Source organism: Rhipicephalus sanguineus, chromosome 2 (genome assembly GCF_013339695.2).
Source record: "Rhipicephalus sanguineus isolate Rsan-2018 chromosome 2, BIME_Rsan_1.4, whole genome shotgun sequence".
NCBI classification, from domain to species: domain Eukaryota; kingdom Metazoa; phylum Arthropoda; class Arachnida; order Ixodida; family Ixodidae; genus Rhipicephalus; species Rhipicephalus sanguineus.
Window position 1 is genome coordinate 235573068 of NC_051177.1, and position 22579 is coordinate 235595646.

Genomic DNA, 22579 nt, shown 5'->3' on the forward strand with positions numbered 1-22579 from the left:
CCGTGCAGCATTAGAAAAATGTGAGCCACGTTAACTTAATAGTGTACGCCCATAGTTGACATGTATCTCCATGTGCAGTGCCCTATAGATGTGCTGCTTGCTGAAAGTATACCTGGATAAGCTTAGTGATAGACATTTGTGTCATCAAGAGCACAATTCCATTAGCAATGCATAGCATTGTGTGCATATTTTTGTGGGGTCCTCTCTTTGGTGTGCTGCTTGTGTGCTTTGTATTCAATTTTATGCCTTCTCTTTGACTTGTGTTATGGTGCTGATACATCTAGGATTTCTGACTGTTTCCATTTCCTCACTTTCCTTCGCAAAGCTAAATAAAAAGTCACTAGAGAGCAAGTCGCAGAACTCGGTACTTAAAAACACTTTGGTATCTCCTCCACTTACAGGCTGACCACCAAAACAGTGTGAATCTGGGTCCTTAAGGAGCTTGAACACCATCAGGTGCCAATGCTCTGCTCATTGTGGACAAGTACTGCGACGAGGACAGCACCTGCCTTCGTGCAATATTTCTGGATGCTTCTTCATTGTGACTAATGTGAAACTATTGTGCAATTTAACCTTTGTTTACTTCACTAAAATAATAAATGAACCCAACAATTACAAGAGCAAGCTTGGAAGTGTTGAGACTTCATATTACTTTGACTAAAAAATAAGAAAAATATAATTTTTTAATGCAGGAAGTTTTTGCTTTTGTTTATTCCAAAACAGGCCAACTGCATCTCTTAAAGGCCAACTCCGGCGATGTTTTGGCCATGTCAAAGTAATGGTGCTTTTATGTTCCTGAGACGCTCCTTACGGGCCCGATAGCAGAAATACTCGGCAAATTGGAGAATAATTTTAAATAAGCAAAAAAGCGCAACACCGAAACCGAAACCCAACCGAGTGTACTGTCTACGTATCACGTAGACGTTGTTACGAACGAACTGGAAGTCGTGCAAGGCATGCCGGTGACGCCGGCGCGGAGTATGAAAACTGTGACAGCCGGGACGACCAGCGAAGCGCCGGCCAAACCAACGCTGTCTGTCGCCTTGTGCACGGCAGACGCTCGCTGTAGCGGCCGAAGCGCCGAAGTTAGCGGTGCCCTCGGCTGCGTCACTTCCACCGCCTTACCAATACTGACGTCACAGACGCAATGTTGCCAATAATTGTGGGAAGCCAGGAGGGCGTTTGCAGACAATCTTTAATATTCATTTGCAAACAATCTGCGCATGTCTCAAGCCTGTAATTTGGCATAAATGACGGAAACGTGCAAAGAAACGTACCCAGCGAATTTCATTGAGATCCATCGACCTCGAAAAATCGCCGGAGTTGGCCTTTAAAGGAGTGTAGACACCTAAAATCGGACTGTAACTCGACATGAAAAGGACTGCATCATGAGCGTTCAGTGCTTGCAAGGAATGCCGTGAGGAATATTAACCGTTTGACACGCTATGTACACAATTGTGTACACCACTCGATTTTGCTATTTGTATCAACTAGGGGCTAAGAAACATCAAGATATATCGAGCTTTGGACGAATCGAACCTCCTGCGTAATACACTTCTCTTCATTTAACTTCATTTTGCAGTCTACTGTTGTGTATTTATTTACTTACCCTCAAGGCCATAGGGCATTATAGAGGGGAGTGGTTACCAAGCAGACAAGAAATGAAATGCAGCATGAAAATAAGTTATTCAACAAACAATAAACTCGCCATTATACAATGTTAGCTGCGTAAGGACAAAAGGACAACGAACACAATACAATAGGAACATAGTACATACTGTGGAAAGTATAATTTTCCTTTGCTCGAAATGTACATAACCAAGAATGAATTTTAACAATATTTCTAGCCTAAAGTTTCATTCTATTTATGCCAAAAGAGAACATCAACGTCTTCAGGATAAATAGATATTTAATTACTACTTAATTAGGACGAGTTACTATAACACCTAAATTGATATATTATGACACTATTTTTGTTGCAATAGAATATTGAGTGCCGTCAAATAATGTTGTGTCAGTTTGACACGTTTACATACAGTTCTTCATAGGTGGCGTCTGAAAGGGGTAAGTGAAGAGGTGACTTTTATTTATTTTTTTTATTTCAGGAAACCCCCGAACACCCTCACTGGGAGGGTATTACATAGGGGGGTAGCAAAAGAAGAAAAGATACAATACAGAGACAGCAAACATAAAAATTAGCAAAAATAACAAGACTTGCTTAAGCATACTGAAAAAAGCAACACAATAACGCAACACATATTGAAAATATTGAAAAAAGATATTTAAAAACGCAACATAATAATGCAACACAAGATAACAGAATAACATAATACAGTACAAAATAAGAATCAAATGGGTAATTGAGAATAGAGCAGAACATTAAACTTTAAAGTTTAAAAGGTCATTAAATTTCTGAATTTTGCTTTCTATTGCAATTTTACGAGGCAGCTGGTTCCATTCAATGATGGTTTTTGGTATGACTGAATTAGCAAAAGATGAAGTACGGCATGTGATGTGTTTGATCTTGAGAGGGTGATGACGGTGTGGAAAGATGGCTAAGGGTGACTGAAAAAATCGTCATGAAGGAACGGATGATAATAAATTTTATGAAAAAGAGATAAACGGGCAAGTTTACAATGATGGAAAGGTTATCAAGACCTGCACAATCTTTTAAGGTAGGTCACCACCTTCAAAACAGAATTTTTTTGAATTCGACATTTTCAAGCTCCTTGTCTATTCAAGAATATTTAGCAAAAAAATTATGTAGTTATCTTAAGCCGTTCGACAGTTCTGACCATTTTTCCAACCTAAGACGCATTCGAAATCGAAACTGAAGGTTTCTGATTCCACAACACCTGCCATGTCGTCACAAATGTTTTTCCTTATACATATTACATAATGCTAAGTGTCTAAGTACATTCTGAAGCTTGTGGGGCATGATGTTTTCGATTTATTTGAAAATTTCCACTACACGGATGCGGCACTCTGTTGTTTAAGTTGTGCGCGTTCTTACTCGGCCGTCTGTGCTTTTTCGTACACCACTTCAAGCTCTTGGATTCATTTGTGGCCTTTCAAGGAGAAAGTTACAGTACTCCATGAAATATGGCAAAGTATAGGACAAAAAAGAAGCATCAACGCAAGTTATGGAATCAATATACCAAGCGTGGACCCGCTGTGGCGCACATAGATGAGAGTCAGCTGGAGACACAAATGAGCTTAAAAAAATATGTGTGCTTCAGCTCGCTCAAAAGGAGAATGCGCCACTTCAGAGGAGGGCCCAAGCTATGATGCTGGAGACATATTGATTGTCTCTTTATTATATGTACATTCGACTGAAATCTTTAAAGCCATTTTTCTCAAAACATGATTTTTTGCATCCTACACTTATGCGAACAGTGATAACTTTCCTTCTGATAAACATTTTTACATACAATTTTGCATACTACTTCTTTATAGGTTGAGTTGTGCACTCAAGCAGTATTATTGAAAATGAGCAGTACCTTTTTGTACTATGGCCAATTGTGTGCAAAACAAACCTGTCAAATATAAACTTTTTCATTCTTTTTACAATAACGTGCCTTAAATTAGAGATGGGGTGATCATGGAGGTTAGATGCACAGGATAGTGCCCTTACTACATAGCTGCTAAGTTGCATTTCAATCACACCAACCATTTTGTAGTTGTGACTGTTGGTGCAACATGCATATTTTGGCAGATTTTGATTTTTATAAATATTGTGTTTTACATTTTTAGCAGTTTCATAATTCTAAAGTTTAAATTTACCTAAGCCCTACAAGCCAAAACCATAATTATAACTTTTGGACTGCAACTGTAAAATTTTTCTCGAAGGTGGTGACCTACCTTAAGGCAGTGAAGCTAGTGAAACAAGAGTAGTCAGAGAAAATGAAGTGAGCAGCACGGTTCTGCAAGGATTCTATGTTATCAATGATATAAGCTTGTTCCGGGTCCCATATAGCTGAAGCGTACTCAATTTTAATGCGGATTAGGGTAATATACTCAAGTTTTTGCATGTGTGCAGGAGCGTGACGCAGGTCACGTTTTAACATGCCAAGGGAGCGGTTAGCAGCTGCAAGAATGTAATCAGTGTGACAGTTCCAGGATACGTCGGATAGTAGGTGAAGTCCTAGATATTTGTATGAGATGGCTGACTTTGCGGGTGTGTGATTAAGTGTCAGTAATGTCGAAAGTTGGGCGAGTTGGTGATAGTTCATGATTAAATTTGAAGCAGCGCACGACGACAGACACAAAAGGAACGAACGGGACACCGCTGCACTCTCAACTAGTTTATTTCGCAGAAAAACATGGTTAATATACAACAAGACGGTGTACCACGTGCTACAATGACGTTCAAGCTACATCATATTTTCTAAAAAGCACACTTCGCAATCGCTCAAAGTTATCGATGCTTGGCTAATGCAGTAATCTTTTCTTTTTGCGATGTGGAAGGCCTCGATCACTTCCCTGGTCACCTGATCTCTGTGACTGGAAAGTATTTCAGTCTCAGAGAACAGCGGGGAGCAGCCACACTCCGAACAATGCCGCCTTATGTGTGAGTAAGCATTATTAGCTAATGCTCTCTTGTGCTCCGTCAACCTTGTATTTATGCACCGGCCAGTTTGGCCGATGTACATCTTCCCGCATGACATGAGCAAACAGTATACTACTGCAGTCCTGCACTCAACAAACGAAACAACGTGCTTGACAGAGCACCGAAAACTATCCTTTTTTGTTGATCGCCTCCTATCCAGCCTCGCGCAGATTTTTCCTAGTCTGTTAGGAGCAGAAAAAACAACATGTATTTCATATCGGCTGCCTACATTTTTCAGATTATGCGATATACTGTGTGCATAGGGTATTGAGACACATTTCTTTTTCTTTTCTTCAGAATTCCTATCTTTTTGAGGCTGCTCCATAGACAAACCACTGCGCACATGACGAACCAACTTCTGTGCTGATCTGCACAGAACATGTTCTTCGTAACCCGCACTACCTAATCTATCTATTGTTTATTGAAACTGTCATTAATTTGGTGGGGACAAGATTTTGCCAAGGCAGCACGGAGGCATGAGTAGGCTATGCCTCCGTGTAGTAGGTAATCTTGTCCCCACCAAATTAATGACAGTTTCAATAAACAATAGATAGATTAGGTAGTGCGGGTTACGAAGAACATGTTCTGTGCAGATCAGCACAGAAGTTGGTTCGTCATGTGCGCAGTGGTGTGTCTATGGAGCAGCCTCAAAAAGATAGGAATTCTGAAGAAAAGAAAAAGAAATGTGTCTCAATACCCTATGCACACAGTATATCGCATAATCTGAAAAATGTAGGCAGCCGATATGAAATACATGTTGTTTTTTCTGCTCCTAACAGACTAGGAAAAATCTGCGCGAGGCTGGATAGGAGGCGATCAACAAAAAAGGATAGTTTTCGGTGCTCTGTCAAGCACGTTGTTTCGTTTGTTGAGTGCAGGACTGCAGTAGTATACTGTTTGCTCATGTCATGCGGGAAGATGTACATCGGCCAAACTGGCCGGTGCATAAATACAAGGTTGACGGAGCACAAGAGAGCATTAGCTAATAATGCTTACTCACACATAAGGCGGCATTGTTCGGAGTGTGGCTGCTCCCCGCTGTTCTCTGAGACTGAAATACTTTCCAGTCACAGAGATCAGGTGACCAGGGAAGTGATCGAGGCCTTCCACATCGCAAAAAGAAAAGATTACTGCATTAGCCAAGCATCGATAACTTTGAGCGATTGCGAAGTGTGCTTTTTAGAAAATATGATGTAGCTTGAACGTCATTGTAGCACGTGGTACACCGTCTTGTTGTATATTAACCATGTTTTTCTGCGAAATTTATTTATTATTTATTTATTTATATAAACTAGTTGAGAGTGCAGCGGTGTCCCGTTCGTTCCTTTTGTGTCTGTCGTCGTGCGCTGCTTCAAATTTAACCATGATTAAGTGTATATGTGGTCAGGAGGCAGCTGGAATTTCGTGTAAAGAAGACGAGTTTAGCCTTGGAGTGATTTAGCTTCATTAGCCATGATGAACACCAAGAACACCAAGCGCATGAGGAGCAGAAAGAAACGACTGTATAATATCGCTAAGAGCCTTCGCACATCATCTTCATGGCAGAATTAAAATGCTATCTTAAAACATATTGCTCAGCTTTAGGCCAAGCAAACGACAAATATTTCTCTAATGACCTTCCTGAACTACTTAAAAACAATCCAGCTAAGTTTTGGAAAGTAATAAGCCCCAACCACGAATCTAATGATATCTGCTTACACAGCAGCAGTAGTGTTCCTCTTCCAAATAGCGAGTGTTCATCTGCTTTTAAAGTTCCGTATTCACGAAGGAGGACACTTCAAGCGTACCTTAGGTTTCTGATTTCAGCTACCAATACATGGAACCTATAGAAATCACATTGGAGGGACTATCATCACTCATAAATAACCTTAAGATGTCTTCTTCTTGTGGCATAGATGGTATAAACTAAAAAATATTACAAAATACAGTAACAGTGTCAAGTGAAATTCTTCTTCACATATTTAAGCAGTGACTCGCGACTGGCCTCCTTCCTACAGACTGGAAAATGGCAAAAATCATACCGGTATTTTAATCATCGTGCGAAAAATACCGACCAATCTCCTTGACATGCATTTCTTGCAAGTTACTGGAACACATTATCGCCTCGCAGATTTACAGACACCTTAAGACTAACAAGTTCTTTTTTTCATAATCAGCATGGTTTTAGAAAGGGCCTATCGTGCGAGACACAGTTGCTTGAATTTGTTACAGACCTACACACTAACTTGAACAACAACCAACAAACTGACTGCTTTTTTCTGGACTTTTCAAAGGTGTTTGATCGCTTCGCACACTGTCGCCTTATTTCAAAATTTTCAGCTCTTCAGTTGGACTGTCTCACTTTATCATGGCTCCGGAACTTTCTTTCTAATCGTTACCAGTTCACCATTGCAAATAACTTCTCGTCCTCCTTAACTGAAGTAACTTCTGGTGTACCACAAGGAAGCATCCTCGGTCCTTTACTCTTTCTCATCTTTATTAACGATCTTCCACATAACGTGTCTTCCACTATAAGAATATTTGCTGACGACTGCATTGTCTATCGCACAATAGTTAATACAGACGACCATCTGGTTCTTCAGCATGATCTAGAACCAATTAGTAACTGGTGTAGTAAATGGCTAATGACATTGAATACGTCAAAATGTAATGTCATTTACTCGGAAGCCTATACCTTCCCTACATTCATACAATATCAATAAAGACACTGTTGCAATCGCTACACAATATAAGTATCTAGGCATTATATTCACTACAAATCTTTCTTGGTCAGAACACATCACCTCCGTTTCAGCCAAAGCCTCCCAATCTTTGGGTTACTTGCGTCGAAACTTAAGAAACGCTTCTTCGAATGTTCGCAAATTAGCATACCTTACTCTCGTTCGCCCTCAACTCGAGTACGCTTCCCCTATTTCGTCCCCTCACCAGAAATACCTTACTGACATGTTGGAATGAATTCAGAACAGGGCAAGCCGCTTCATTTATAACGAATACAGCTATCAGTCTAGCATCTCACAAATCAAACTTAACCTTTCATTGTAATCTTTGAGTACTCGACGTGACATTGCCTTGCTGACACTGTTTCACAAATTCATTCATTCATCTCGAAACACTAGCATGCTTGAAAAGACCCTACTCCACGTCACACAAGCTTCATAATCACTTTAGCTATACCCACATTTAAGGATCAACACGTGCATTCAACTGCTCTGCGCTTCCACGTGCAGTCTGATGTTGGAATTCCCTGCCAGATAGCATCGCATGTCTGACAAACATTGATGCATTTCGTGACTCATTGACCAGTTATCTGGCCAACGAGGTGTAAAAATATTTGCCATTATCGCAGTGTGCTCTCTGTGTTGTAACCTTCTTGCAATTTCTTATTGTATAGCACCGTAGTGTCGCTTTTCTTTTTTTTCTATTCGAACCCTAGTACTGTAAGATTTCAATTGTGCTTGACTCGATGAATATTTCCTTATTATATGTTTTATCTTTGCTAGTGTTGTTGATTTTCTTTTGTTACCATTGCTGATGAACTAATTAATTATTTTGTTTTGCTCTTCTTATTATGTGATCTACATGACCACTGTTCATGAACTTTTTGTTATGTAACTACTATGGAAGTCCACTTTTTCATACTGCCCCCCTTACACAATGCCTCAATGGAGGCCTGTAAGGTATTTTTAAATAAAACTAAATAAATAAAATAAAATTGATGGGACTTAAAGCTAACTTTTCACATCGGTGGGCCCAGGCGTGGTGAAGAATGAAACGATGTGGCCACTTTGGGCGTATCCCCCTGTGAAAAAGGAAAATCATTCCTGGTGTAAGCAGCCAGAACCACCTTGAGAGCAGCCTGACAATAGAGCGAGAGGGGGGACGAACAATAGTCCTTGTTGAGTGCTAGTCATGGTATTGTGTGCGCCCTGCGTATCTTTGTCGACAATACTAGCTCTTCTTGTGTAACGTCATAAGGGACCTCTGTCTACATCATACTTGTGCCAATGTCACGAGGTGCTGAAAATCCAAATAAGAACTCACGTTTACTTTAAACCCAAATTAAGATATCTTAAAAGAAACATTCGCCACTAATAATCGGTCAGAAGTACCCACTTATACAGGACAGTCAAACAACACAGACATCTCAAGGTTTCGATTTTGGTGTCAGGGGCCCTTTAAGTAAGCCACGGGCAAAGTTACGCCACAGTACTGTCTGTCATCAGAGATGAACACAAAGTCAGACACACCTTAACCCTTTGAGTGCTAAGTGTACTTTGCGAAGTGCAACAAATTCAATTTTTCTTTAATGCATTTGAAATCTTTTAAATGAAATGCTGTTTGCTGGCAATATCTTAAAGTTTAAAATTTTTTTAACTTGTACAAGCTGTCAGACATGTAAATAATTGATTCTAATTGGGGTAACTAGTGTACTTCAAGCAATATGAGCAGCACTCCTTGTAACCTGTCCCTTCTAACCAACGCTGATGTCTCATAAAAAGCAGTTTGTAAGTTTTTTGAATTTCTGAATTTAAAAAAAAAAACATGCAGCCTTTTTGCACCATGAAGGAACAAGATAAGTAAGCTGCACTAACAATAAGTCAGCTTTGCCACACCATGTCTCGCATAAATGTTTTGTATTAGTAACCTCTGAGTTGATGGTACACCCACTCTAATTATGGTTCACATTCATGACTTCTGTTGGCCATTAGTAAGACTACAGCATGGCACTTCGAATGGTTCAAGGTCCTTTTTCATATTTAGGAGCCGCCATTTGTCACACCATGTAGCACCACATTAACACTGCGCTACATAATACATCCTTCTCATGCGAAGATTTTATAAACTCGTGATGAATGAATACGGTAATTGGCAATAAACATGTGCAATATATCTTTTCTGCAGCATTGCATCAGTATAACACAGCAAGAACACAATTTCAAACCTTGCAGAAATAATGCTCACCATTGCTGACCCATTTTAAGCTCGATAAGCTACAATTTGCCACTTCTAAAATAATAGCTATATGCATTATGAATAAGTTTTTTTGCTCTAGGGGAAAATTTAAATAAAACAACAAATGCTTATGTTATTATGACAATTACAAAATGGTCGTTAATGACTGGCCATTTCACATTAAAAGTGCAATTCATGTCACCTATGCCTGCGCTACTGCTGCGCATCTAAAATAAAAGCCCCCGCTTGTAAAATGATGCAATATTCATGGCAGTTTATTACCAAATTTGGGGTGTATCTTAGGCTGCCAAAGTGAGCTACGAGAGCATGCAATACCTTTTGACATTCCTTGAGTTGCATGCAAAGGCGTTTGCAGAAATTTAGGAAGTAGGTCGATGCTACTACCTCCAAAGCATGCCTGTTGCCACAGTGAGGGACAGTTCTATAAAAATGGTTCAAAGCTGCATCGCCGGGCTTTACACTACTACCATCCCTATCTAAGCACAGCTTGCGGTCAATGCAGTCTTCGTAACTTAGGAGAAATCATTACATCACCAAAGCAGCAGATCAATGTCTTTCTCATAGAAAGAGTGCCATGAAGAAGTCATAAAGCATCCACTGACTGCGTGCTTAGAGGGCCTGGTGGCAATGCATCTTGCAAATTTCCCGAGCTACTTCTCTGTGCAAATATACCTTGCTCCTCTTGGGCCATAGCCCAATGATTTCATCTTGATGGCGAGGTGTTTCATGCATTTAGCACTGCAGTTGTTGCCTGCATTGTTTCATTCATGGTGCTGGCAGCAGTGCTGTCACAGGGGTTTTTTGGGGGGAGAGGGGAACACATGCCTAGTACAATACTTGCAACAACCCTGGTTGGCAGTGGAGAACCTTTGTAAAGACCATTCCACATGCCAGTCATGAGGCATATGAACACTGGTACTTGTATAATGCTTTGCTGAATTGGAAGTTTGTTTAAAAAATAAATAACAGGTGTGAATAAATAACATTTCACAGTTCTGCATCTGTACGTCTTCACATTTGTCAAAAGTGATAATTCGGGCTTCTGGATTTATAGATGTCCGCATCTCGTAGAGAGAGATATAAACTGGTATGCTGTCAAGCTTCTCACTTACATAAATGTGAATATGGGAAATTTATATGAAGGAATAAGCTACCTTTTATCTTCAATGCCAAAAGACATAAGAAACTGGGTGTGTTATGCTGTCTGTGTCATCATAGGTGTTATCTTGGATATTTTTATAGCATTAAAAAGATTTAGCAGAAATGTGTGCAGCTGAATAAAATGCGTGGCCTCCACATTCGCCAAGCAGCTTCCTCTGAAAAGTATTTTTACATATTCAAGGATGCTTGTGGCAGTCTCAGTTGGTCTACTCTTGTTCACAATGCTTCTGCAAAAGCAAAAAATATATTGCTTTCTTTTTTTTAGAACAGCTCATAAATCTTTGAACCAGTTTTAACATTTCCTGTGATTTTTGCATTACGTACTTGTGGTAAGGCACCAAGATTATAGGCTGAAGGGGTCTGTAGGCATTTGACACAACTTGTGCAAGAAAAGAGCTTCCAAGGCTTCTCAGAAAATACACATCGCTAGCATTAAGAGATATCTGCCAGGTTCCCTGTGAAGGCTTGTGCTAGAATTAATATTAAATTGTGAAGTCTGATATGGTATTATAATTCTTGCACAAATCATGCAGTCATACGCAAGGAAGTTCATTTGAACAGGCACATGCATACAAGACTGGCTATCACTTATATAAGGTAGGATGACGAAGGGTGCAAGCAATGATCCCTGTGATACTCCAGGTGGCATTTCACCTGCAATGCATTGGGTTTAAGTAATGCAAAAAATAAAGCAAGGTGTGTTTGTATATTTGCAAGATTGTGGGCGACTTCCATGGTATGCAGTCCTATTTTTACTTCAATTTCATGTGACGACTACGTGGAACTTCCCATGAAACACAAACCCTCCATAAAACGTCTTAGAACGTATAGAGGTTTTGTGTTGCATGGGTTGTGGCCAGGTAGGTTTTTTACTTGCCTTCAAGTATGCATGATGGCTTGTTGCATAAGGGTGGGTTGCAGAAAGAAAAAAAAAAAACCACGTCGAGGGGCTACGTCAAATTCTCAGAAAAATATGGTTGGCGGACGATGGCGAGAACCTGGCTTTCGGCGAGTCTTATTCGCATATCATAACATTGCGCGTGCCTTCAAAGCTTCACCGCATTACACATGTATTGCGATGAAATGCGAAAAAAAAAAAGAAAGAAAATGGCAGGAGCAGAGCTCTTTTTCTGAAGGGCACACGAGAAAATTTTCGTTTTTGTTCGAACCTTATTTTGCTCATAGGTGATATCCTGGCGCCAGCGTTTCTTTTTTTTTTTTTCTCTCTTAATGATCGCGCATCATCTTATATATATAATCAAAAATATACGAACGGCCGAAAGCTTCGCGTGTTTTAAGGAGCACAATGACGTTTCGAAGATCTTCATATTGCATCGCATGTCCCCATTCACAGTGCGTAGCAATAATTCTAAGCCAGTGCTGGGCCGTCAGCTGAAGCTAATTAATGCTGAAGTGACGACCGCGACGTAGGGAATGACATTCTTCGATACCAGCTTTCTGAGCAGCGTCAAGGCTTGCACAAATCCGTCATCCCGTCGTTTTAACTGCATATATGGCTTTGTCAACATCGATACTTACGTCGTTGCAAACAGATCAACGCAACTTTCGGCAGAGGAGGGCATGGTCGATAAAGGCGCGCGCACTAACGTTGCTTGAAGCATCTACAGTTTCGCGTGCATGCGATCCATCGTAGAGGGCTTTCCTGCATCACATCGTCCCAGAGCCCACTTTTCCTTTGCTTTGCCACGTCTGCATATATCGTTGCTGACTCGCAAGAAATCCGTCATCCCGCCGTCGTGTTGTTTTTCACTGCAGGCTGTGTCCGCTTCAATGCGTCCTGAACGAGTCGGCTTTCGGTAGCGAGAACTTGTGTGCGCACAGCGTCTCACGAAGCACATCTCTCGCGTGTATCCGATTCATCGTAGGGCGTTTACTATGGTCGCGTCGTCCCAGCACTTTGCGTTTGCACCTTGCACAGCAGTACAGCGCGCACACAGCCGTCGCTGTTTCCACTTATACGAAAGTACGGGGACTGGCAGCCGCCCGACACAATTAGGCCGGCCAAAATGCATAGCCCCAGAGAGCGCCGTGGCGCGGTGCATTGTGGGTGGGTTTATTCGCTCGCCTTTGTAAATGCGCGGCCCGGCCTGGGCCCGGCGTTCATTACTAAACTAATCCAGGGCGCGCTTGTTCATGACCAGGTCCGACCCGGGCCCGCTAGAGGATGTTAGTTGTTGATGATGATTATTAATGATGCCGTGCGCTTTGTAGCGGGCGATCGGACGGAAAATTCGGTGTGTACATGCATCGAAATGTTGCTTTGCCCGCGGTGGTAGCTCAGCGGTTAAGCTGTTTCTCTGTTAAGTCCTAGGACACGGGTGCGATTCCCGCGGCCACGGCGGCCGCAATTTGATGGGGGCGAAATGCAAGAACACCCGTGTATATATTTACCTTTACGTGCACGTTAGAGAACTCGAGGTGGTCGAAATTGATCCGGTGCCACTACGACGTGCATCGTAATCATATCGTGGTCTTGGCACGTAATACCAAGGAATATAAATGAAATGTATCGTATGTGTCAACCTCGAATAAAAGACCGAAATCTTTATTCCTCCCATGGGAACAACCGTGATCTGGCCCATTGTTAGTGCTGTTAATATATATATATATAGGTGATCTGGCGTGTTTATAAGGAAACCGACCACGATGTACTTGTTACTTTGACAAAGTCTGGTCCCGCAGACGAAACGTTAGTGAAAATATACAGTGCCAATCTATATCTATACTGGTGAAAAAAAAAACAGCACTTCAACTGTTTTTCTATTTTTATTGCTAAGCTTTACTAAGAGCCCGCTCTTTGCACGTGTCACTTCAGCTTGGCACAGTATACCTTAGACCATGCAGTTCATAACGTTCGCGTGTGCTCGAAAGCCCGACTTACGCCTTTTAATGAGCGGGTCCGAGTCCGGCCCGGCCCGCAGCCTCAAGCCCGGCCCAGGCCCGCGGCTTCAAGCCCGGGCCCGTCCCGGGCCCGCACTTTCAAGCCCGAGCCCAGCCCGGGCCCGCCGGAAAACGCTTCGGACGGCCCGGGCTTTTGGGCCGGCCCGTGCAGTGCTCTACTTCGGATGCGTTCCGCAATCCACGGGCGGATTGAGTGGCTCTGCATGGCCCTGCTCTGAGTGCTCTGCCTCGCCCCTCCTCAGTGCCAGTTCTCCCAAAGGAAATCGCCATTAATAAAAACACAAAATGAAATACGCGTGTACACAAACAGTATTCGGCAACTGGACGCCTCGCTTGCCGTCGACGAAGACGAGGCTTTGCATTCCGTCGGTTGCTGAGAGAAAGAGCTGCCTCGAGAGCAATGGGATCATTTCAGACTCACTGAAATGCAATCCTACTTTCATGGCGAGATCTTCGCTGCGAGGTTCAAAGCCTGCAACCACATCCATCGCGGCAATCACGAAAGCCGCGGCGGTCATTTGCACACGTGCTGACGTATCATCGCGCCTTCTAATTCGCTGAGAGCAATGGGATTCGTGTCGCCATCGCTTCAGCACCGAATCTGGGGCGAGAGAAATCGAGTAAGAGATATTCAGTCTTTGCTTACAAATATTTCTACTAATAAGTCATCTTTTCACACCCAACAAAAACTGCACGCATTCTTCAATGCCCCTGTTAATTTCAGTTCAACTTCATGTTCCTCGTTAGTGTCTCTTTGAGGTTCCTAACTGGCTGTGAGCACCAGACGATCAAGCGAGAAAGTTAAACCAGAAGACATCTATACGCACATGTTCACTGCCTCGGGAAAGATGGCGGGCAAAGAACATCGACTTCACTGTCGGCTTCAATGACGCGGTAAGCTACAACAATACTTCTTTTTCTGCTAATACAGCTCAAGATTTCGCGTTTGATGTTACACGTAACCGTGTTATCGTGGCTTCATGAGATGGCATCTCAGCGTCATCTGGCCGATATAGACTTCGGGTGAGACACAAAACACCAGAAAAAATGGCCGAGGGTACTGTGAGCTACAGGGGCGTAGCCAAGGGGGGGTTCAACCCCCCCCCCCGAAAATTTTCAGTTTTCTTGCGTATATATACACGCACACACACACATACGCACGCACGAACATACATAAAATATGGTTGAACGGCCCCCCCCCCCGAAAAAAATTTCTGGCTACGCCCCTGGTGAGCGAACTAGATAGGGGGTGTCTATTCTTCCGGCAGCCGAGAAAAACGTCAGAAAATAATTTCACTTGGCAGTCGCGTCATATTGGTAATCCTAAACCTCGTCCTCATTCGTGATAAATTTCCCCACAAAGCATTGTTTTCTTGTTAACGCAATGCGCGCGCGCGCGCACACACACACACACACACACACACACACACACACACACACACACACACACACACACACACACACACACCAGGGGCGTAGCCAAGGGGGGGTGGTGGGGGTTCAAACCCCCCCCCCCCCGAAATTTTTCAATTTTGCTTGTGTATATATACACGCACACACACAAACGCATGCACGAACATACATAAAGTTGAACCCCCCCCCCCCGAAAAAAATTTCTGGCTACGCCCCTGCCACACACACACACACACACCACACACACACACACACACACACAAAAGATGCGACATCAGCCCACAGACGTCGTCGCCCCCACACATAAGGACTCCAACGCTCAAGTTTGCGCAGCGCCGTCCACCGCCCCAGCGGAGAGAGAGGAAACCTCCGGTAGCTCGGACTAAAGTCCCTAGATTTTTCCCTGTTCAAAAAAGGAAAAATCTAGGGACTTTAGCTCGGACGGGTCGCTCTTGCTTGGTTTTCCCATTGCGCGCGCGGAGAACGTGCTCCCCGGGGCTTTTATCTCGCATTTTTCACGCTATCGGGGCCGTTCCTTCGTCGTACTCGAAAGCAGGCATGCAGTCCTGCTCCATTGTGAACTGTCACAAAAGTTTAAAAATGACGAAGAGCCGAAAACTTCCTGTCATGTTCTACCGTTTCCAATGCAATCAGTACGAGTAGCAGAGGCGTCAAGAGTGGATTATGGCATGCGATGCTTTCGCGGTCTTGTTACCTTGAAGTAATTTTTGTCGTACACAGTATTACGAACTATTAACGGGGAGAAACGCGATGATCGTGCTCATTTGAAAGGGAAGTGCGTTTGTGAACCGAAGTTACAACAAATAGACAGCCGCTGTACGTTTCGAGATTGCGCGCTGGCTTTCCGAGTCAACCATTTGTAATGTGACAGAAGCGGAGCATGTGGGCTTATCACACCACATTTTAAATAACGTACCGTGAGTACTAAGTGTTTAGTTCAGCTGATTGCGGTACATTTCCTGTCGCGGCTCCCTGCAAACAGAATTAAGCTGCATGTTTGCACTGAGCGCTTATATTGGCCTTGCATGCGACACGCCGTGATTGCTTAGCAGGCTGAAGTGTTGCGCTGCTAAGATCGTGGTCATGGGTTCGATTCACGCATACGGCAGCTGCATTTCGATGGGAGCGAAATGCAGTAACACCGGCGTACTTAGATTTACGTACATGTTAAAGAACCCCAGGTGGCCGAAATTAATCCGAAGTCCCCCACCAGGCGTGCCTCGTAATAATGTGATGCGTTCGGCGCGTAATATATAGCCTTGCATGCGCGTGAGCCGCGGGCGATATACAGCTGCCGCTTTGGAAACGAGCTGAAAAAAGAACCAAGGCGGCAATAAATTTTCGATGGCTTCGCGAATTCAGATGCGCTTATCATCGGGCACAAATCTCGGCATAATGATAAACATGAGCGATCCCAGTGGGTATAGGGAGCTTGCACGAACGGCGGCGACGCTATGCACTCTGGGTAGGCAGCCATTTTTTTGTCAGAGCCGACCGCGGAGTTCAGTGGCGCAGTCGTGTTTGCGAGCGTTGGCGTAGCTTGCAGGTGTGATCAAGAGCGAGCGCGACGCTAATTCAACTCCAAGGAGCGTCGTGCACGATGCCCAGCTACACTGGAAGACTACACCGCAACGTTGTGCCAAAAAGACCGCGAGCGGTAGGAAGAAAAGACGAGGACTCTTGGCGGGTTGCACTCATACACGCTCCGTCGGACGACTGTGTAAGCGATGTGAACTTGTGGCCGCGCGTCGACATCTCCGATGTTCACGAATTTCTCGTTTTGAGGACGAGGTTTATTACCGGGGAACAGCTGAAGTCGTGAAAGGCCCTCGAGGGCCCTTTAGGAGTCGCTGGGAGCCGTGGGCGAAGAAAGTCGCCGGCCGACACCGTGATCGTCGTCACTCAAGTAAGACATGTTAATTATTTGACTTTTTCGTAGGTGCTAATGCTGTGATTCGACCAGTTCAATAAGCGTACTGTTTTACACACATGTTTGCTTCCTTGTTCTTGCCTCGATGCTCCTCTGAGATTTCTCATTTACGCCAAGTGTAGCGTAAATTTAACGGCACCTTCCCGTAAGCTCTTGGTGAGTAGGGGTTAATGCGGATCTGTCGTAAAGCCGACGCAAGTCAGCGCAGAGAAATAAACATCAGCACCTACGAAAAAGTCAAATAATTAACACGTCTTACTTGAGTGACGACGATCACGGTGTCGGCGGCGACTTCTCTTCGCCCATGGCTCCCAGCCACTCGTAACTGTGGCCCTCGAGGGCCTTTCTCGACTTCAGCTGTTCCCCGGTAATAAAACTCGTCCTCAAAACGAGAAATTCGTGAATATCGGCGATGTCGACGCGCGGCCACAAGTCCACATCGCTTACACAGTCGTCCGACGGAGCGTGAATGGGTGCAGCCCGTAGAGGTCTCGTCTTTTCTTCGTACCGCTCGCGGTCTTTTCGGCACAGCGTTGGGGTGTAGTCTTCCAGTGTAGCTGACATCGTGCACGACGCTTCTTGGAGTTGAATTTGCGTCGCGCTCGCTCTTGATCACACCTGCTAGCTACGCCAACGCTTGCAAACACGACTGCGCCACTGCACTCCGCGGTCGGCTATGACAAAAAAATGGCTGCCTACCCAGAGTGCATAGCGTCGCCGCCGTTCGTGCAAGCTCCCTATAGTATCAGGGGCGTAGCCAGAAATTTTTTTCGGGGGGGGGGGGGGGGGTTCTACCATACTTTATGTATGTTCGTGCGTGCGTTTGTATGTGTGCGTGTACATATACGCAAGCAAAATTGAAAAATTTCGGGGAAGGTTTAAAACCCCCCCAACCCCCCCCCCCCCCCCTTTTGGCTACGCCCCTGTATGGTATGATGCTAACCAAGCGAACTGTCGAAACAACCAAAGCGACATTCGAATAAGCGAAGACGGTGCGTGATCAGGCGTCCATATTATTCGAAATGAAACACGCCTCTGCAACAAACATGCATGGTCGAAGTGGGCATGAATTTTTTTTTTTTGCGCGTTTCATTATACTGTCAAAGGGAGCTCTAAGAAAACTGGGGTGACATTAAACTTGCGATACGACGTTGTTATCATTCGATGCAAATCTCGGCAAAAGTGAAACTCCCACTAAACTGAACACTGCGCATTGCGATGCAGCCAGTGACTCAACAGGGGAGATGTAAATTTACGCTATTCACACGGAGCTCATAATAAATTTAAAGCCGCGCGACAAACTACCAAGCAATCGAAAAGTTATCAGTAGAAAACGCACGCGAAAGCGTGGTGGATGTTTGCTGACAGCTCCGAGTAGACACGACTGCCGCAACGAAAGTGCGTTTTACCGGTAACATAATCACAGAGAACTCGCGCAGAAAGAAATGTGCCCGTTCAGCATCGGCACGCGCGTAGCGCTCGCACAAACAGCATCGTCCTTGACGACCTGCTCGGCTCCGAAAAGGTGGTCGATCAACCGTCCTCCTCTGGCGAGATTCCCACCGTGAAAACGTTTTTTCCATCGCTGGGATCTTTATACACCTTCAGAGCAAGCGATAGGCCTCCAACGCTCAAGTTTGCACAGCGCCGTCCGCCGCCCCAGCGGAGAGAGGGGAAAGCTCCGGTAGCTCGGACGCGTATTATGATTTCCTCGCGCCGCAGCGCACGCGAGAGAGAAAAAAATTGGGGGACCCTTAAGCTTCGCCTTTAAGAGTTGAACGCGATAGCGAAATCCGGCCCCTAGTGCGCACTTCAACCACTAAGTGCATACTTATTAATGTGTATTGCTACACCCACACGCACGCACGCGCGCGAATTTTACAGGCTTTCGATCTAAAGCAAGAGTCGCATGGCCTCCAAGATATACGCCGCGCGCCGGCCCTCTCAGATGCCATGAAAAGTCGAGACATATTTCTCACAATGCCTCACAGATGGCAGCACATTATCTAGCGTTTGCTGCGTTGGCTTGATATGTTTTCCTCTAGATGGACATAGTTGTCCATTTTCAGAGCTGTTTGAAAGTTCGTATGTGTATTTAGCGGCGATGGCTGCACTATCCCGGCGTTTTTCGACGTAGTTTGATGGCCTCGCGAATGCGCCTACCGTATGGGCTCGTTCTCGTCGTGACACCTGCCGAACAAAATTCGTTAAGGAGACTCCTTCTACTACATGGCATTTATGTAGTGTTTTTGTCCGAAGCAGCTGCAAGCAACATCGTGGCTTTGTGGTAAGACACCTGCTTGCCACGCGAACGGCCTGGGTTCGATCCTCATTGGGACCGAAGGTTTTATCGTTTATTTTATTTGCTACTTTCTCGATTTTTCGCTCACGGATGATTTTTCGCTCACAACCAACGGTGCCGACGCCGACAGCGGAATTTCTGCGACACGAGCTCTCTAACGCTACCGCGTTAAAAGAGAGAGCGAGGAGGACGCCCAGCGTACCCCAGCGGCCCCTCGACGAGCGCTTGCGCGCTATTGGTTCTTCTCTTGGGGTCACGTGGCTGGGCTGGCGAGCATGGGCGAGCACGTTTACGCACGCCACGGCCGGTCTAGAGGCGCGCGCTCGCTAGCGAGCGCGCGCCTCCAGACCGGCCGTGCGCACGCACGGAGGTAGAGTGACCTAAAATAGGGGGAGTGTCCAAAGCGCCGCGCGAATACATGGGAGGAGCGAGGGCCTTTTGCGGTGAACTTACGCGTCGCGGCGCTGCCGTGCCGGACCCGTTAAAGCCCCTATATATACTTCGTAAAAGTACCGCCATCTGCTCTCCCCTCCGCCGCCTCCTCTCCTGCGCGCGACGGCGGCGCCCCCTCGAACGCGCCACGCGGACGCGTGAAGCTTTCAGGCCGGTTGCGCGCTGGCGCTGCCACTTCAGCCTAGAGCACTGCACGGGCCGTGATTCTCGGCCCGGGCCCGGCCCGGGCCCGGGACTCGTTCAAATTTACCCGCCCGAGCCCGGCCCGGCAACTCAAAAAAGAGACCCGGGCCCGGCCCGAACCCGAGAAAAAATTTCGCCTACCCGGCCCGACCCCAGATCGGGCCCGACAGAGGCCCGAGCCAATAATCTAGGTGGTGTTGCCTGAAGATAGAATCGACCGCAAGGGCGTTTTAAGCGGCAAATATCTACGCATGCTTGGCGCATGCTTCGCTAGCAAGTATACTTTAACCTATGGTACTTTCTTGTAAAAAGGGGCTGGCTCACCGTGGAAACAGTTGAGAGGACATACTGGACACGATAAACGTTTGTTCCGCAATGGTGTACTGTACCCAATTTTCTAGGAATACCATCGGTATCATCAAGAGCGTTTTGTAGCAGATATTGTAGGAAGAAAAGCGATTTCCAGCATGAGTCCGGTTTTGATAAGGAGCGCAATAAAAACAGAGGGGACAAAGAACAGAATGCTCTCTTTGTTTTTATTGCGCTCTCTATTGAAATTTGTATGGACACGAAAGTGAGACAATGAATCGGCTTAGATTGATAAATTGTGCTTTTAGAAATCTAATGTCGTTAGTTTCACCAACAGAGATTCATTAATAAAGGAGAAAATCAAGGTCAACGTTTCATTTTTAAATTTCGCGACAAAATCTCACGCGTGACAACACGGATTTCAAAGCGTATTTTTCGTATTTTGGCGACTTTGGCTTGTCGAAATTTCCTGAAACTTCGTATGTTAAGTCTGTGGCTCCCACTCGGAAGACAATGCACTTAATTTTTACCGATTATAAACTGCGTGCGATCTAGTAGACGCCGTCACAATCTATGACGCGTTTGATGCGGGAATTTCATGGTGGCGTCACCAGCCGTAATTTCTTTTTGCGCGTTTTCGCGCTTCCCATGCGTATTCTCGCGGCAGGCGTGGTGATTTAGAGTAATTTGCTAATGCGACAACAATCGTTTCCTCCTTTAGTGTCCCTCCAAAGCATGCTGTAACGACAAAGTACACCCTTCTGGATGTGTAGCACATGTATCTTCATCGTAGTAGCACCTTGCCAATCAGGAGTAGTACAGGAAAACATGTAAATTTATTAGATTACCTGTAAATACACTACCCTAGATAAAAATTACAGCGAACCGCGCGCAGCACGTGGACTTTGGAAATATGCAAAAGAAGCCGAATGGAAAAAAATTAACTATTTGCCACAGCATTTTTTGATATACCCCACCACTGCTATTATAGACAGTCAATAAAATTTTGTGGCAAAGTTTATAGTTTATTTGTTCGCATGTTATTGTACAAAAAATCAAATTAAAAAGAGATTCCACTTAAACACACCATGCGCCCTTGCATCACATGTCCTGCCGCGCTAAAGTTTCTTGCACTGCTTGCGTTAGCCGCAGGGGCGCACATGTGCCTTGAGAAATGTGAAGGCGTCGGTAGTCGTAGTTCTTAACTTCCACCACTGGAGCAAATTTAGGATGTCTTTTTGGACCTCTGCAGAATGAAAATAGCTGTCCAGCTGATCCCTTCATTTCTCTATTCCTGAACGTTGTGCCACTCTTCATTATAATCTATAAATGCCTCTGAGGGCTCCTCCTTGCACTTTTCAGCAGTATTTGTTATGCATGGCTTGCACAGGGCTCTTTTCTGTCTATATTATAATCGTGTATGCCTTCCTAACGATGTTGTACCTGTAAAGGTGGCCTACGCTGGTAAGACTGCACTGGTAGGACTGGCAATGGGCGGACGAAGAGATTGCAATCTATTTTCGGGGTTCATTCCAGTTTGGTAATAAATGTGTCAATAAGCTTCGTGACGTTTACTCATTGGCTGCATATAATTCGAGGTAAGGGGACATTCCCCGGCATGGAATTCGTTATTCTTATTTCAAGCCAGATATTTCGTCAAGGTAATGTACTTTGCCTTTAAACATGAATGTACATGTTTGATGGACTTAGGCTATTCCTGAACGTTCGAACGCTGCTGTGGCAGTATCAAGTAGCATTCGCACTATATAGTGCAGGGGTCTCAAACACGCAGACCGAGGACCTTTCGCTAGCGGCCTGCGGCCCGCACATGACTGTCTTCGTCGTATTTCTTATTCTTTTATTTTATAAGTACGTTCTCGAGCTACACAGGCATGCAGGTCTAAAGCATCTTTTTCGTGGGGCACCACCAGCAGCCACCATGTGTTGATACATAACCATGAAACAAAACTCTGTGTTGCAGAATTGGCGTCCAGAGTTTAGTCATTTTAGAGATAGGTATCTATATATTGGTGGAAACTTGCCGCCAAATACCCTTCAGAAATGACCCATATATGAAATCTGAAAAAGGTCTTTAAAATTTCAGCGTTAGCTGACATCTGCTAGAACCTATTCTGCCCCCCCCCCCTCCCTTTCACTCCTACCTTCGTCACCGTCCTGGCCTTTGCGGAAGTAAATTTTCGTGAATGCGGGACACACAAAGCAGGCTGTGCATGTCCAGCTTGCGTCACATGATCTCAGGGAGCCTAGACGGAGCCACGGAAAAAGAATTTCTTTGTAGGGA

General features: G+C 44.7%; 2 long non-coding RNA genes across 3 annotated transcripts in view; one reads left to right on the forward strand and one right to left on the reverse strand.

Moving 5' to 3' along the window:
- LOC119384173 (uncharacterized) overlaps positions 1-695 on the forward strand; it is a 22164-nt gene extending 21469 nt beyond the window's left edge. Inside the window, exon 3 of the long non-coding RNA XR_005181890.2 lies at positions 402-695. This is a non-coding gene — a long non-coding RNA (uncharacterized LOC119384173). The remainder of the gene's footprint in view (positions 1-401) is intronic.
- The window catches only part of LOC119384174 (uncharacterized), a 22004-nt gene extending 9166 nt beyond the window's left edge, over positions 1-12838 (reverse strand). Inside the window, exons 1-2 of one of the 2 annotated variants that reach the window (XR_005181893.2) lie at positions 12284-12792; positions 1779-8408 (exon numbers count right to left, since the gene is read on the reverse strand). This is a non-coding gene — a long non-coding RNA (uncharacterized LOC119384174). Of the gene's footprint in view, positions 1-1778; positions 8409-12283 lie in introns of those variants that run through there. The other variant, XR_005181892.2, reaches the window with a different exon arrangement.
- Between the last annotated feature and the right edge of the window lie 9741 nt (positions 12839-22579).